Here is a 14,672-nt window from a genome sequence, read left to right as displayed (position 1 = left end):
TTTGACAGATGTTGTATGCAGATAAACTATTAAAAACCTTAAAATTTTTAAAATGGAAACCACTGAGAACATATCCGATTACTCGATTCACCTATGGAATAATCAACAGAATATCCAGTTGTTAAAATAATAATAATAAGATAATAATAAGCTGCAGCCCAACTGTTATCCGTCTTCAACAAGCAAAAAACAAAAAAACAAAAACCCCACAAAACCAAGTGTCCATCTCATCGGTCAATTCACCATTTCCCCCCACCAGCATCAGACCATATTTCAAATAAAACTTGTTTCCATCCTCTGCTCTTGTGCTTCTTTTTTCCAAGTCTAACAATAGCCGGCTGTAACATCCTGTAATTGGTGAAAGGCTGAAACATCAAAAGAAAAATAATAAATCATGGATGAGTTTGATTTGGGAGCCACCAACATTTGACCATGATCCACTTCTCAGTCCACTGAGGTCTCACACTTCATTTTTGGTTGATATCAATGTGGAAATTCTCAAAGTCGGGACTAAACAAGTTGGGTGTGGAAATAATTAACCGAGTCTTATTAGTCAGAGTGTTAGATATGGAGGAAATGTGTAGATGTAAAAACCTGTCTCACTTTAAAAAAAGACCAAGTATTTGTTTTTTAACTCACCCTCACTTAGCCTCAATTCTGATGCATTGGGACAACTCTTTAGCGTTCAGCTTTCAACATGGAAAACAATAAAAACCTACAAAAATCTGTGTTAGGTGGGGCGATGGATGACATAATTACACACCCTCTAAAGAGAAGAAAACAGCCAGACAGGAGTTCTCCTGGGAAACTCTTCTGTTCTCCTGGTTTTGCACTTTTGTTTTTAACTCCACATTCTTTCTTTTTCTGTTTGGTTGGGTTTAGGCACCAAAATAGCTTTTTCGGTTATAGAAGGAAAAACCACAGTTTGAATAAAAGTACATAGTTTTACAATGCTAAACACACATTACTGCATTAAGCACTTCCTTGATTACCACTGTCCAGTGACAATGACAAAACATGAGTTTTCAGCTCATAAGAGTAATCTCCTTTCCATGATAAAATATTCATTTTGGTGGTTATGTTTTGGAGAAAAACATGCAGATTAGAAAGATCGGGTTTTTGCGAACTTATCAAAGAGTCCAAGAATAACTTGGAAAGGACAAGTCTATTTATTAATGTGGAAACCTGCATCTTTCCTAATCTGAACCAGAGCTTTTGGGACCTAAACCCCACCACACTTGGGAACCAATATGATAGATCTAGAGTCAAATTGTCCTTTACACACCCCAAGCATTTACAACAGCCTTATTCTAAAATTACATATTGAAAACATGTTGGTGAACTTATTCCTGGCAGTATATTGAAAATGATGTCTAAGAGATGATCAATGATTTAGTGAAGTCAACCAAGAACAGTCTATTCATACTCCTGTTGAACTTTAACTTAAGGCAGCAGTTAAAACTGGCTTTATGGTCCATACGTCTTTCTTGTTTTATTTGGACCAGAGAATGACCTGTTTTTAGAGAGCTGAAGTAATCTTCTTTTTCACTGCAAGCTTGTAATAACATGGATTAATGCCCCTAAAAAATATCCATCAAAAAATCCATGAAAATGTTTTCCAAACATCAGCTGTTCATATGAAATGCATGATATGCAGTAGCTTCCGTCTTAGCCGTATCCATCGTCCTTGCTCTCTCCTTTCCTCACTTCATTGCATTTAGAACATTATGACTTTGCTGAGTGTGTAAGGAAACATGAGCACCACTGACATTAACCTCCAGTTTAAAGTGACAGAGCACACAGAGAGCCAGTCCCTTTGTTCAGACCTGTGTGTAGTTGAAACAGGGTGGGATCGACACTGATGGAAATGGAAATTGAGCTGATTTGAAAAACCTGTCGAAATTGATGCAGTATTGTTTTTAAAAGCTGTCTTCTGGATGGTTCTGGACTCGTGTTTGGCCTGAAGCTTGGACTCTGCAAATAATTATGAGTCAGCTACAGGAGTCCACAGGAGACTTGGTCCGGGACACGGTTGACGGTTGATGAGTGTGACCATGACGTGTGCACTTCTGAGTCACTTTCAGTTGGGTTTTAGTTTGAGGTCAGAGACAATAGTCCTCCTTTACATAGCACAAATTTTGCAATTAGCACCTGTTTTAAAATTTCTCTTTTTCCCCCATTTAATTATCGTTCCCGTATCTCATTATTTTGGCCTGCAGCAGTGACTCAGTCAAGTTTGGTTCTCATTTAAAGACATTACGAGCAACCGTAAAACATTTCTTTCTCTGTCTGTGTGAGCATGCCGACACATTAATCCACATTCAGCACCGTTTCCAGGCTGCCACATTCCGTTACATAAAAGTTTAATTCATAAGAAGATTTGAGCCAAAACAGTCACAGAGAAACAAAATTACTGCTGAGTCTCTGTTTCCTGTGATTTGTGGTGGCAGGCACATAATTTGTCAAAGAAAGCTGTGCTGTGTTAAGTGTGTTTGTACAGTGGTGCGGGCTAACCGCATGCCAGCTCTGATTTTAGAAGTGGTAATATTTAATGACTCTACAACACCCGTCTGATTTGTGAGTACTTGACTCTGAGCACCACTCCTTCCTTTTGGTGTCCTTTCTGATTTGCTACTGCCGATGAAAACCAAGACATTTAGTTGCATTGCCTTTCAAGTCTTAATGTAAACATGTCAGATTTATGGAGTTTGCTGGGGGGGGTGAGCATGTGCAATTATAACAGAAACATCACTGTAAGTGGATATATCAGCAGCTGAAGCAAATTCTGGTCTACTGCAGTTTTACTTTTTCATTTTGGTCAATGAAATGCCTGCTAAAAAATAAGACTTTAAATCACGAAAATATCCCTTAAACATTATCTGGGAGTGTAGACATGATTTCACATGTTAAATCCAGTACTAAGTAGAAAAAAAGAAAAACAGACCGAACCCCCTTTTTCTCTACCGAGACTTCTTTCCACTACAAAGAATAATTACTTTTCCCAACTCCCGTGCCATAATTGGTTACTACTCTTTTATCTTATCTATGTGCGCATAATTATCACAGTCATCATATTAGATTATTTCATGCATAATAAATGAACTCAAACTGTGTGGGTAATTAGCATGTTAGGATATGTGCCACGATAAGAGGTTCGCTCTCTCAAAGAGGCTATTGTTCAAGACATTCCTGAAAAGTGAGAAATGCAGAAAGAACTGAAATATTGGATGATCACTCTATAAAGTGTCTATTTATTTTCTCTGTGTGTGTTTGCACTCACATCTCGGGTACATTTCTCATAAGAAGTAATGTTATCTTGGACTCCAGGTTTCACACAGAGTAGTTAATATGCGTAAGATGCAAAAAGACATGGCAGGAAAATGGAGACTACTGTAAATGCTTGACTTTGGCAGCAGTCTGCTGTATAGATCTTGTTCAGTCCAAAGGACAGATGTGCAGCACTTCAGTCAAGCTTTCAGTAAGTAGGTTATAGTGTGCTGTTAATATAATAGGCATTTAATATTTCTTAAACTTCTTGACATTTTCAGAATATTTGTAGGTTGTCTTCAAACAAGCTTCCATTATAATACAACATTACTTATCCTGCCTTTTACAAATAAATGAAAGTCAGTTAAAGGCTAACTAAAAAATAACATTGTGATACAGCTGTTAGTCATGAACAACAGCAACTCTTTCAATTGAAATAAGTAAACCTGCTGCTGGATGCATCCTAGTTTAATGCTGCCTGCTTGGAAACAGTTCAGCTATTATTTAATAAGGGGAGCCAATCAGGACGGCAGTTTGAATTGCCTATAAAGACACTGGGATTTGTGAAAATGCAATAGCTACAAATTTTACTACTCAATTAAAGTCCAATTTTCAAAAAGTGTTATTAAAATGCAGTGTCTGTCATGTAAATAAACAGAGAAAAAAACGTGAACTTAAAATACAGGCGATGTCACTACTCTGCAGAGAAACCATCATCGAGCCTAAATTTAGACTGTTTCATTTACGGTATTAAAATAGTTTTATGTATTTAAATGCAGGAAACATGCAGCTACATTAATTCAAAAAGTTTAATGTGTCAGTATGTGCTCATAAATCAGTATTTCAAGGCTGAAAGTGACATTGTGGATACTTTCAGGTACATACTTTGTCCTGCAATATTTTTGGCACTAACACCTGTCACTGATAAGTGCCTAAAACCTGCAATACACCGTAATAAGGAGTTATATTTTGCCATAGCAAAAATAAAAAGCCATATCCATATTGTGCCCAGTGGCTTTATTTGACCCCTCCCCTCCCCCGATAACAAAAATCCCCAAAAAAAGAAGAAAGGCAAACAAACAAAATCCTGAAAGTTTCAGAGTTTGTACAATTAAAATCAGCGTGTCTTCTGCTATCAGATATAATTAACTCTGTAATAAAATGTTGTGTGTGCATGTGTCGGGCTGTGGGTGTGGGTGGTGCAACATGCAATGTTTCCAATACCTAGCTGAGAAAAAATTTCCCACCTATTTTCCACGTAGACATTCATAAAACCCACACTATTATACATTATTATATTTCTAAATGAAAATAACATTAGAATCTGACAAACTCCACTGAGATCAATCCAGACAGAGAAGTTTTCAGCCTAAGAGGTGAAAAAGCACCTCAGAGGAGTTCATAGGAAAGAGCACTTTAATTACCAGCGACTAAAAAAAAATTGAGTAAAAGAATGAAAAATGACACATAGTCACGCACCCACACAGCTCTCCCACGCACTATGTGACTTCATAAAGGTTCATCTCCAAAGAGTGATGATGGTTTTGTGCTAAAAGTGAGTTATAAACAGCTGTGGAACTGGCGTCGTCTGGAGACGGTACAGAGTCAAGTGTGTTTCTGTATGTCTGGGCTCGAGTCTGGGAGAAGAAAGACAGCTATCCAGATCCCCCTCCCCCTGGCTGCTCTCATCTGGTCAAGGTCTCCATACCGCTCTGCTGTATCTATGCCTGGATCCCTGCTGGCACTGCCTTGGCATTGCTGTAATGTTAGTGTGGTGTAAATGGGAATTTGAAATCTGATAGTGCTGATTGTGGATGAAATTTGTTTTTTTAGTTTAAAGAGCTTTTCAGAGGGGATAAGTAATTTCGACAGCCTCACTGAAATCATCAGTGTTTCATTAGTGCTCTGTGCTCACACCTAAAGATTGCTGTATGTGACATTGTTTTTAAATGTGATTAGTACCACACATCTGAACTTTAACACTAGTCTTGTACCAGGACTGTAAGGGGATTCTCCAAATGGTTCAAATGGAGACCGTGTCTCAGTCTTTATCTTTTTAGAACAAGTTCAGCAACAACAGTCTCATAGACTCATAAGGCTCCTGTTAAGTGATTTATCATTTGGATTTGGTGGCACAGAAGTTTTTAAAAATGTCTCTCTGGCCTGGTTGGGGAAGCATTAAGTAGCCAGAGCAAGTCCTGTAGTTTATCCAAGATGTATGAAAACCCAGCCATTCTGGTTGGTAGCAATAACTGAGTTAATGCCTCCAATAATGAGCCTTTAGCTCTAATAACTGAAGCCTGCAGTATGCCTCTTTCAACTCGCCATTATGTCTAAAACAATAATTGCACAGATTCAGACCACACCACTGCTAATCCAATTGGCCTCATTATGGAAGACTTTTTTTCTAGATTGCAATGTTTCCTCTGAAAAAAACTTCTTGTTAGGAAAAAGCCTTTTAGATAGGTTTTTCTGCAATAGGTCAATCATTTCTGTTCCATGTTATTACCTGTTATATAGTAACAACAAAAACAGTCTTACCAAGATGTTCCTTATGTTGTAAGGGACAGACCCTACAGTGATACAGAGAAAACTACCAAAATTTAGACAAGCCCTTATGAGCAAGAACTTAGTGACAGTGGAAAGGAAAAAAAACTTCCCTTTTTTAAACAGGAAGAAACCTTCAACAGCACCAGGCTCAGAGAGGGGCAGCCATCTGCTGCAACTGGTTGGGAATTAGGACAGGGGACACGACAAAAGACATACTAGAGACAGAGATTACTAATAATGAATGATTAAATAAAGTATAAAAACGCAGTGAAAACAAACAAGTGAAGAAGAAACACTCATGGGAAGCCTCTGGCAGCCTAGGGTTACCTGATCCAGCCCTAGGCTTTTTCAACAAGAAAGGTTTTAAGGCTAATCTTAAAAGTAGCAAGGGTGTCTGTCTCCCAAATCCAAACTGGGAGCTGTTTTGACAGAATAGGGGCCTAAAAACTGAAAGCTCTGCCTCCTATTCTACCTTTGTAAATAAATATCCTAGGAGCCGTAGACAAGCCAGCAGTCTAAGCATGAAGTGCTTTATTGGAGTGATATGGTACTGTAAGGTCCTTAAGATAAGACGGTGGCTGATTATCCAATACCTTGTATGGGAGGAGTAGGAGCTGAAATTTGATTCTGAAATGAACAGGGAAGAGAACCCAGTATTAGAGAAAAATGCTCCCTCTTAAAGCATTTGGATCAACTGAAGGTTTTCCGTCAGAGAACTCATGTTGGAAATGATATATTCACCAAAGGATAGAATTTGGAATATTTAAAATTCTTTCATGCTGCAAAATTCATCTTCAGGTTTACTCACTCCTCATTCCCATTTGGAAATTGACAGCTAAGGTTGCTTTGCAATATCATCTTGAAGTCTATTTATGCCCACTGTTAAGGCACAGGAAGCCTCTGCAGAACGATAGGTGTCGCCACTTAGACAATACTGCCATGTAAGTGATGTTATAGGAAGAGAAAAACTCAAAACTGTAAGCAAAGACTTTGCCAAGTGTTTTTTTGTTGTTGTTGTTGCAAAGTCTTGTGGCACAACACACCAGGTTACAAAAATCAAGAGCTACACAACTGGGCAAGGTGACATGATGTGACATCAAAACTGGCATGTGACACCTGGGACACTGGGCTTGCATACAAACAGAATAAAATCATGTGGGTCTCCTGGATCCTGGATCTCCTGCTAGCTGATGACGACAAGACTGCAGTCTTTGTTCACAAACAACACAAAAACTTGTTGTGAGTTGCTTTTTACAGATTTTGCCAAACTAAGTTCAGTGCCTGGCTGCCAGTCTCTTATAGATCTAGTGGTAACCTAGATAAGTCTTCTTATCTAGCTTGAATATGAAAAATATCAAACTTTTCTGTTAGAACATTTGTAACACGTCCATCCATCCATCCTTACCTATATTTGGCACTCCACCCTTTTTCTGCTGAGAACCATGGACTCAGACTTGAAGGTGCTAATTTTCATTTCTGTTACTTCACTCTCAGCTGTAAACCACTTCAGTGTGAGGCCACAGTCTAATAAATTCAGCAGAACCACATCATCCACAAAAAGCAAAGACGTGATCCTGCAGCCACCAAGGTGGAAGCCTTAAACCACTTGGCATTAATAAAAATTGTAAATAGAATCAGTGACAGAGGGCAGCCCTGGTGAAGTCCGGCATCTACTGGGAATGAATCTGACTTATTGCTGGAAATGTGGACGTGGAACACGTGATTTTACCTGTGGTTGCTTTCGTTCTTGTTTTTTTTCCCCATTTGTTCAGAGCAAAGTTGACCAATGGGCCACTCTCAAAAAGAGACGCGTGGTTAAGCTTCTCAGAAAGGATTGGCTGCAGCGTAGTGTCAGTTGGACTGTGAAGGTGAGACCCACCATGACAGGAGATGAGGGATGACTTACACCTGCCTTCTTGATGCCCTCTTCAAAACAGGCCTGCTTATCTTTCCAGGATATGAGAGTGTGTTTGTACAAGCTAGGGCTGGGAAATTGAGAAAGCGGTTTACTGTTTTGAGGTTTTCTTATAAGTCTTTTGTGTGAATCTCTCAATCTCAGTGAATGGCATGCTACTGTTCTTCTTCTCCCCCGTGGTCAGTGGTATTTATAAACCATCACCAGCCGACATTTACAGACAGAGAAGCACCTTCAAGACACTATTTTCTGTACTGGGAAAAGGACAGAAAGTACTTTTGTATTTAACTACCTGGATATGGAGCTGGATTGTGGTGGTGGCGAAGGGGGGGGGGGGGGGGGGGGGGGTTAAGTGGTGCATCTCTAATGTGTGGAAAAACATTGTGGAGGCTACAGAGAGAACCAGGGTGTCAGTAAATTCTGCAGCCTCAGTCCACAGGAATGTCATGAATTATTATTAGGAGCTGTGCACTCTGAACAAACAACTGAAGCAGACATTCAGTGTGCCAGTGAAAGAGTTAACTTTCTTCCTTTGGACTCTCACCAGGAGGGAAGAGTCAGAAAGAAAAAAGAAAGGTTAGTTTGCTTCAGACACTGATGGGGAATTCCTCTCTGTCTGTTCTGCCTTTGCCGCCTCTGCCAAGTCCATTGTGCTTCTGCCTTCCCGAGCTGTTTCATGCTCAGACAATGAAAGAGTGTTTAAATTTGCAGCAAAAAAAAGTGTTACCTTTATTCCTACTATGGCCTCATTATTTATATAATGGGCAGACACTGGCTGTTTAAATTCAGAGAGAATGAGTCTGCTGTAACCGAAGCTTTCTTTGTGCTTCCTTCATCCATCTTCTTTAATGTACATATGGGAAGCACTTTTTTCTGTCTGAGAGACATTGAAAGATTATGTGCAAAATTTACTACTGCTATACAGCACCAGGCTGAGGAGATTATCAACATTCTTCACTACATTTATGACTTTGTCATCAGCGTGTACTGTAGTGTATAAATTTCATTCTACCACATGACTCTGACATTTTATACAAGATGGACATTAAAATAACAGATCATGTCTTCATGCTTTATATCATTTATGTGCAAGATGTGAAAATCTGTAATCTGTAAGTCATTTTATGATGTATTATTAGCAACAAATTTAAAAGTACCTTTTAATATTTTAGTTCTATTTTGTGCCACCAAAACAGCCCTAAGGCATGGGCCTGGGACCTCTGTGCGTGCCCTGTAGTGTCTGGAACTGTGATGCTGGCAGTGGATCCTGTGAGCGCTGTGGATTGGGCATATTCCAGCAAACCTCTTGATCAAATGTGCTTGTTGAGAAGCTGGGTGAAAGTATTGAGCACTTGTATTGGTCCAATACACCCAATAACATGCATTTTGATGCTGTGTAAGGGCAACTGCCATCGGGCAGTATCCAAGTTGCCCCGGATGCATCCAATGGAGTGTGACTGTTAGAAAGTGCTTACGCGTAAATAAGTGTTGTATGAATGTGTGTGTCACTGGTTGAGATTATAGTAAGAAAGTGCTTTGAATGCTCAACTGACTAGAAAGGTACTACACGAGCACCTTTCTAGTCCCTAACATAGGTTTAAGCAGTAAAACCTACCTTTATATGTTTGGGAAAGGATATGAGTAACAGCAGCCAAAGGTTTTCAAGCAGAACACTGATTGTAGTTTCATAAAAAGATAATCAGAAATCAGTGATGTTCGTACTGCAGTTCATCACTTCATCTGACAATGAATGTACCCATATAAAATAATGTAAATTGTGGTCACTGGTTGTTTAATCCATTCAGTCTTCCCATTCAGTGCTTTGTACTTACCACAGAACACAGCAGTTCCATTGATTTATCACAGAGGCCACATCTTAAAGATGTGATTCATTTCACTGACTTACATGTACATCAGTTAGGAGTTTTCAAAATATATATTTTTCAAAATATATCTAAACTTGTGCAGTCACATTATAGAGATACCTCTGCAGGATATTGCATAATATGAGCCAAGACAACTTCTTTTAACTGGCCTGCTGTCTGTCTGGATTGTTTGATTCATTTTTGTGAGAATCAAGGCAGGATTCCACCTGGGAAATGCCTCTTGTGTCTCCTCTCTGTGTGTTAGATCTGACAGTCTGACAGCTGGAATGAAGTGAAAACACATCCTTTATGTTTTCAGTGTGTTTTTACCTGTGTGTTTGCCTCAAAAGATAATGCATGTAAATCTTGATATACATTTTGCATAACAGATGCACTTTGGTGCCTTGGGATATAAACTTTTTTGGGCAAGTTTTGAATCGGACATAAATGTATTCTCAAGTAAAAATATTTATCCCAGTACATGGAGGCAAGGCCAAGTAATATCATGGTATTAAAAAAAATAAAAACATTTTTGCCTTCCTTTTGACGTCTCGTACATAAGCAAAGAGTAAAGATATAGTCAGTTTCATTATATTCTCAACTAGACAAGCAGATGTGTGACGTAGGTCGAGAGAACAGTGGTATTAACTTTTGATACCTATAATGACAGTTGATAAGAGGCATTTTACTAGTATCGTTTCTTAAAGGCAAGTTTCTCAAATTCAATACAGAAATTAATATTATGTTTTTCAGGGCAGTCACTTTTATCATATTCATCTTGTGATGAAGCAGTTTTATTCTGAAGTTGTCTGGTCTCTTCAGAGATGACTGGCACCAATCCATAGGGCACGACAGCTCAGTGAATAGTTTGGTGATAAGAAGAATTAAAAATGATGCCCCTTTTATAGAAACACCTTTAAATGAAGCACCAGCAGCACACCCTCGTGCTGCTGTGCAGTTTTTCAAATGTTTAATTACTTCTCAGCTTCCTTTAGCATCAGTGGTACTTTAATAAAACTTGTAGCTTTGGACTCCCAGATAGCTAACCCCAGTTAGCTGTACCCCTGCTACTCCACTAACCTGTTCATGTTTCAAATTGAATTTACCCTCTCATGAGACACCTGCCAAGCTAAAAACTCTAGTCTGTGAAACATAACACTAGAGACTTGAGCAGCCATAGTTGATTCTGTTCCTGGGGTCATAGTAGCCCCCCTTGAAGGAAATATAAAACTGCCAACTAAGAATAAATTAGATTTTGCAAGACTGGAATTCACTTTAGCAGTAAAGCACCTGTTTGCATTAATTTTGAAATTACTTAAGTCACTCAAATTATTACTGATTAATACTGAAACTGACAAAGTATGTAATTTTGATTTAAAAAATACCAGACTCATCCTCTCCATTCAGAACAGTAGTGACATGCTTAGCTGCATGTTTTTCTTAAACCACTGGCTGTGTCATGTTCAAAAAATTTATGTGGTCTTTTTTAGGAGAAATGGCATCAATTCCACTTTACATGGAGCAGCTCTCTTTTCTAGTAATCTCATCAAATTATTGAGCCCCCAAAGTGTGATTATTCAGAGTTGGGCACACAAAGCAGAGCTACACACATATATACTATGAGTCTTCTAAAAAAGAAAGCTCCAGATCAAAGTCCTTGGTATAACTCACAAATGGACACCTTAAAGCAGATAACCTTTAGCTGAAGAGGAGGAGATAGTGTTTCACTAATTTAGAAAACCTTTGTCTGGCTTGCAAAAATAGTTTTGTGCTCTATAAAAAAAGCCTTCTGTAAAGCTGGGACATCTTCCAATTCATCACTGATAGAAGAAAAAAGAATAATCCCAGGTTTCTTTTCAGTACTGTAGCCAGGTTAACAAATATGGAGGACCACAAGAGCCATGCGCATGGAAATAAAGAATTCTGTGCTTAAATAATGAGTTGTAGAATAAATTCTGCATTTGTAAATTCATTTTTGAATTCCAATTTAGTAAACTGATTTTTAAAATGCTTTTTAAAAACTTCATTTCAAAACCCTTTTTCGAATTGCACTTTAATAAAGTGATTTTCACAATGCTTTTTAAAATGGCGATTCCACTCCTCATTTCAAAATCCATTTCCCTTTCCTGTTCGCTCAGGGATTAACTTTCGGATTAGCTGTTGGATTAACAACTTCATTTTAAAAATCCTGCGGCTATTCAAATTAGCCACACCGTGGGATGTAATGAGTGAAAATGTGATGTCGACATATGTGGACGCCAGGTCCTAGGAGGTTAAAGCAGGAACTGCACACGCTAGTTTAAAGGCTGTAGGCTGCAGCCGTTGCTCTAACACTGTGTAAATGTAACAGGGCTCAGTGCTGGTTCTAATAGTCTGAGCTGCTTCCAGCTTTATTTGTGAAGAGCACAGCAGTTTACAAAACATGTAGCCAGCTCGTACAGATGTGACGTAAAATTTTCATAAGCTAAGATGACCTTAAAATAACGTGGCGACGTGCGGTGATGCTATCGTTAGCCATGTTAGCACGTTACCTTCAACAGGTGGTCAGACTGAATAAACAGGCACTCAGTCAGAGGTTGCGCTGTTTGTTTTGCTGCAGGGTCTTCACATATCCGTGTCAAGTCGAGTGTAAATCCTGAGGCTGAACGGCCTTTGTAAAAGCACACACGCTACTTAGCAGGGCGAAGCTATGAGCTAGAAAAATCCAGACAGACAGCCTGTGTCTGTCCAACCAATCAGAGAGCTCCTTACAGCCCACGGTGTGGCTAATTTGAATAGTCGCAGGATTTTTAAAATGAAGTTGTTAATCCAACTGCTAATCCAACAGCTAATCCAAAACTTTTAAAACAGCTGATATTTATTTAAACTCTCTCTGATTGTTCTGTTCAGTAATTACTTCCTTCAAACCATCAATGTGTCTATTACACTCAGTTCCTTCTAGACTGCTGAAAGAAGTCATACCATTAGTAGTCAATCTATCTCTGTTAACGGGTGGAATGGAAATTGCGATGGACCCAACCACATAGTTCACTTTACACACTTTTATTTCCCGGTTGTTGGCTCTTTTTCAGCTGCCATCCACACACAACACAACAACAACCCAGTCAGGACCCAGTTAATCATTCTAAGCCGGTGAGACGTGATCGCTGATGCCTCTCAGGTGAGTCCGCCTCCCCCGCAGCGGTGCCACAGCCCATGCCCTGCCACAACAGATTACATGCTTTTAAGATGGTGGTATTAAACTATTACTTAAAAAGCCTTTACTTTACCCTCCTGTCTTAGCGATTTATAGACTAATCTCCAACCTTCCTGTTATTTCAGAAATTCTTAAAAGACTAGTTGTAAAAAAGCTAACTGACCATCTGCAGAGGAATAGCTTATTTGAATAATTTCAGTCAAGTTTCAGAGCTCATTATCAAAACAGACAGCTGCTAATGACAGTCTTATGGTTTCTGACAGTGGATCTCTGTGCATTTCATGTTAAACCTCACCTAAGTGCAGTGATTTGATATTGTTAACCATAATATTTAATTACAAAGCAGAACACCATATTAAAGGAATTATGGTTTGAATCATATCTATGTAAAAGAATAACGGATTTGTTCGTGTAAATGTGAAGGCTTCTTCGCACACAGAAGTTCGTCACAGAGTTCCACAAGGTTCTGTGCTGGGACCACTGCTATTTACATTATACCTGATCACCTTTCATTGCTATGCAGATGATACCCTGCTTTACAGTGCTTCTGGAAAGTATTCACAGGTCAAATTGTTCCACATTTTTACTATGTTACAGCTTTATTCCAAAAATTAATTAAATTCATTTTCACCTGAAAATTCTAGATACAATATGATAACAAACTGGGTAATTATTTTTAAACTTTGACTTAAACTCTGCTCTTTTTTTTCTTTTTTTTTCTTGTTATGAGATTTTCCTTTCCACTGTCGCCAACTGCATGGTCATAGGGGATTATTTCATTGTTGGAGTTTTCTCTCAAATATTTTAAGGTCTTTACCTTACAGTGTAAAGTGCTGTGAGGCAACAGTTGTTGCGATTTGGTGCTCTATAAATCAAATTGCATTGAATTGAACTGAAATTGGACAATCTCTTTTTATTCCACTAGTCTATAGATTATCTTTTCTCTCTTCTCGATGCTGCTCTCATTAACTAGAAAGGACTCTGGAAGTTTTTTCACTGAAAGGCCAGACTGTAGGAAATTAGACGGGTCTCTTTTTGTTTGCTCAGTCCATCCTGACTCATCACTGTGGGTATTTTTAGCTGTAAATTCCGGTTTGGCTTTCCCCACACCGTTCACAAGGCCTATCATATTCTTTGAGACAGAGAGGAATAATCAATGTCAAATATCAGCCGAATGACGATTAGTGGTGTACATACAAAGTTAAAAAACCTTGTGTTTCACAGTGTAGCAGCTGGATAACATGCTCACATCAGTGTGCGAATAGGCTGCCTGTGCTGTGTTTTGTCTGGCACAGCTGCCTGTATCTGCTGCATGCTCATTAAATGCTGGGCTTAAATCCGTGGTGACGCCATGCCAGCTCCGGTTACTCCCTCGGGAATACCTACTATTGTCATTCACTGGCCAGATTAAAGCTATAAAACTAAACTCTAACTAACTGTTGAATATATGTGAAGGAACAATGAGTGTATTTAAGTAATAAAGATGTCCTCCATTGGTAAACCTCAAGTAGAACTGGGGCTGGTTCTTGACTCTGCGCAATACTTTAATCTCCCCATACAATCAGATTCCTCACTGTTGAGGAGGCCAAGTGACCTGATATCCTGTTTGTCAGGAGAACAGAAATATTTCTGATTGTTGCACATCCTGCCGGTTAGCGATCTGTGGCAAATACAGCTGCCGGGCATGAAGACATATTTAGCCTCTATTGTATGAGTTTGGACACAGTCATGCTCTGTACTGAGCTTATCTTTAACGCAGAGGAATGTTTTTGAAATGAGATGTTGCTGGCTTGTCAATATGTGTGGGAGATTCTTGTAAGTTTTGTACATATGAGCTGCTAGAATTGTCGTGCAAAATTAATTATTTCCTTTTATCCTT

General features: G+C 38.9%; 1 protein-coding gene across 2 annotated transcripts in view; it reads left to right on the top strand.

The window, feature by feature from the left end:
* The window catches only part of LOC309715795 (homeobox protein PKNOX2-like), a 106,926-nt gene that overhangs the window by 7,048 nt on the left and 85,206 nt on the right, over positions 1-14,672 (top strand). The window contains exon 1 of one of the 2 annotated variants that reach the window (XM_082549210.1): positions 12,669-12,757. The exons of the other annotated variant lie outside the window; for it this stretch is intronic. The gene's annotated coding sequence lies outside the window, so the exon portion shown is untranslated. Of the gene's footprint in view, positions 1-12,668; positions 12,758-14,672 lie in introns of those variants that run through there. 2 annotated transcript variants of the gene reach the window in all.

Source organism: Aulonocara stuartgranti, assembly GCF_965226115.1.
Source record: "Aulonocara stuartgranti genome assembly, chromosome: 10".
Classification (NCBI taxonomy): Eukaryota; Metazoa; Chordata; class Actinopteri; order Cichliformes; family Cichlidae; genus Aulonocara; species Aulonocara stuartgranti.
This window is presented reverse-complemented; position numbering and strand designations above follow the sequence as displayed.